Below are 3,196 nucleotides of genomic sequence, written 5' to 3'. Positions count from 1 at the left end.
TATACAGGCTACCCTATTAATGAGTTTCAAACTGCATTTCCATGAGACAACGGCTCAGCCACTGATAGATAAGGTCAGACCCCATCTCCAAACTTTAAATTAAATCAGGATAGATCAAAATGCAGCAGAAGGAGTGTCCTTTTGGAAAGTGTGCTGTTAAAAAAATATGTTCTTTGTGGAGGCAAAACAGTTGCTTTTGTGGTTTGTAATGCCCAGATGGAAAAATCCTAAAACAGATACAGCTTTTTCTGGGTTATTAATGGCATATTATTTCCTTATTCTATTTGTGAACAAATTTTTCTTGTGGTAGCTCAGACTCTAAGAAAACACATAATCGTTTGCCCCAGGAAAAGCAGATGTGATGGTTAATTCTCACCAGGTCTGGAATAACACTAGTTCAATTATAATTTATTAACCTGTTTATTCATGTGCTAAGTGCCAAGACTCAGTGCCTACCTTCAAGGAGCTCTCAAATTAGTGGAGAGCTCAGCCTTGTCACCAGGCCATTTCTATTCTGTGCAAGAGTGCTTCACAGAGGCCCATGAGGGGCGTTGCCCAAGGTCTTGAAAGACCTTCTGATGGAGTTGATTTCAAGGATAACACTTGGAGCAGAAAGGGAACTTAACCAAATGAAGAGAGGTGGGCCTGGGGAGATTGACATTCCAGATGTGGGTAAGAGGCAATACGGCTTTTTCAGGGAGCTGCAAGGCATCCTATAAAGGAGAATATGAGGGATTAAAGAGGTAGGAAGAGCTCTGAAAGGATTAATATACCATGCAAAGGCAAAGGGAGCCATGAACATTTTTAAGCATGAGAGTGACATGATCAGACTCCTGGTTTTGAAAGATTCTATGGCTAGAACAGAATAGGGTGGGGAGGACAAAGCTGGAGACAGGAGCACAAACATGATATTGGTTTCAGGAAGTGAACGATTTTTACGTTCAAATGCTGAACCTCTCACCTTTCACTCACAGCAAAGTCATACCCCGCCCTACATCAGTGCCATATAAAGCTTGTTCCCAAGAACTGCAGCATTAGCATCACTTGGAAGTTGGTTAGAAATGCAAATTCTCAGGCCCCACCCCAGACTTACTGAATCAGCATGTTGGGCTGGTGCCCAACAATGTGTGCTTTAACAAGTTTCCCGGGGGATTCTTATGGACATGGATGTTCAAGTCTGAGAACCACTGCCCTATAATGCAGATTTTTAGTTAGCTGAGCTCAACTCTCTGTGGGATAGACCTCACTGTTACTGTGAGTGTGTGTGTGTGTGTGTGTGTGTGTGTATAATGTGTGCACCATTTTTCAAAAAATCATCACATTAAATGTCAGGACTGCACACAGGTTTGCTGAGAAGCTTCCACAGGTATGCTGCCTCATTCAAATCACAGCTATACTCAGTCTGTTCCCACCCTTCCGCATGCAACGCCTTCTCTCTTCCCTCCCCCTCCCCATCCTGTACACTACCCCCACACACACATGTACACACTCACTGGTGCAGTGGGCGTTCTACTGCCACCTGCAGAGTCTCAGGACTTTTTCCACATCTCCATCTGCTTGGGCTATTCATTTTGCCCAGAATATATATCTTCCTGTTTTTACTGCAAGTTTTACTCAGTCTTCCAAATTCAGTACAAACCACACCTCTAACTCCTAAGTAAGAATAGCGGGTGCCTGCCTTTGGGGAGACAGAAGAGTACAGTCATTGACAGTAAAGGATTTAAAATCAAAAAGATCTAGATTTGAATCCAGGCTCTACCATATATTAGCTGAGTCACCTGAGGCAAACCACGTCACCTCTTTGAACCAAGTTTCCTCACATTCAAATGACGGTAATAATGACAATACCTTCCACTTATGGTTGTTGGCATGATTAAATGAAAAGATCTTAGTAAGACACATGGTCTTTAGTAAGTATTCAATAAAGGGTAGCTATTATTATATTATTTTTATCATCTGCACACATTTTTCTCTACCTCTGTTAAACTGCTGATCATTTCTGTAATTGTGCTAGACATTTCTGAATTTCTCTCTTTTCTCCCACTGGACTGAGGGGCTCTTGGAGACAAGAGTTGTGCCCACATGTCTGACATCTCCCAGCATGGTGCCCTCTACCCAATAAATGTTGTAGGATGGAACTGAGAAGTTGCACTTGAACGTTTCTTCCTCCTGTCCATTTGGATTCTATAATTCACCTGTGACTTACCTACTCAAATACAGCTTATTCCCTGAGGCTCCTCAAGCGTCAGTGCCATGAGCTGTGAGGGGCACAGGTGAAGACAAAGTGAAAAGTGACAGTCCCAAAAGGTAAGGCTTGAGTGGCAGCTGCTTCAAGTAACCTTCTCTTTGAAGATGTCCTTGGTGTTTTCATCACCATTAAGTTTGCAAAGTAGGAGATGAAATGGGAGGACAGCAAGCAGGATTTAGATGTAAAGCCAGTCTACATTTTAATTTTAAAATGCATTAAAACTTCTAGGACACAGCCAAGTTTATGAAATAAAGGAATTAATTCTGTCTCATGAATCCAAACTACAGGTAAGAACCACATTCAGTTATTTATAGTAAAACATGACACTTTATATTCTCAGAATGTTTCTCGTTTCCTCTGAATTCTCTTTATTAATTACCGTCGACTTTGAAAGCAACATAATCTTTTAGAGCTGGGAGAGGTCTTATAGACCCTTTAGTTCAACTGCCTCACCTTACAGGTAAGTTTCTCCGTCTCATAAGCAGCAGAGACCAAAAGATCACCCAGGGCTTATGAAACCAAGGGGGAGGCGATGTTGGCTTATAGACACACCATCTCTCCCTTTATATACAGGGAACATAAATTGAAGACAGATTGAAGTGTGTTTTCAAATTGATTCGGGGGCTGCTCTTGTATGTAGAACTCAGAAAAGCCTTCAGGGAGAGTCTGTCCTTTCTTAGAAAGCCTGACCCCAGACCAACACCTGACTCCCTCTCTGGCTGATACTTCACCTTTTCCAGCTGTGTAGGTGGGCACCTTGCTCCTCTGGGAGCATCTGAGCATAAAGACAATGGAGGAAAATAAGAAAGATCAGTGATGCACCTGATCAACCCACTACCTCCAAATTCCTCATCTTCTTGAATGATGGAAGAGGAGGCACTCATGGTCCCCCCACTGCCTCTGTCCCCTCAGCTTCTTCATTGGTAAGATGCAAAACCACCTATATCA

The sequence above is a fragment of the Equus caballus genome, chromosome X, assembly GCF_041296265.1.
Source record: "Equus caballus isolate H_3958 breed thoroughbred chromosome X, TB-T2T, whole genome shotgun sequence".
NCBI lineage: Eukaryota > Metazoa > Chordata > Mammalia > Perissodactyla > Equidae > Equus > Equus caballus.
The sequence above is the reverse complement of the archived record's forward strand: the minus strand, read 5'-3'. Positions refer to the sequence as shown.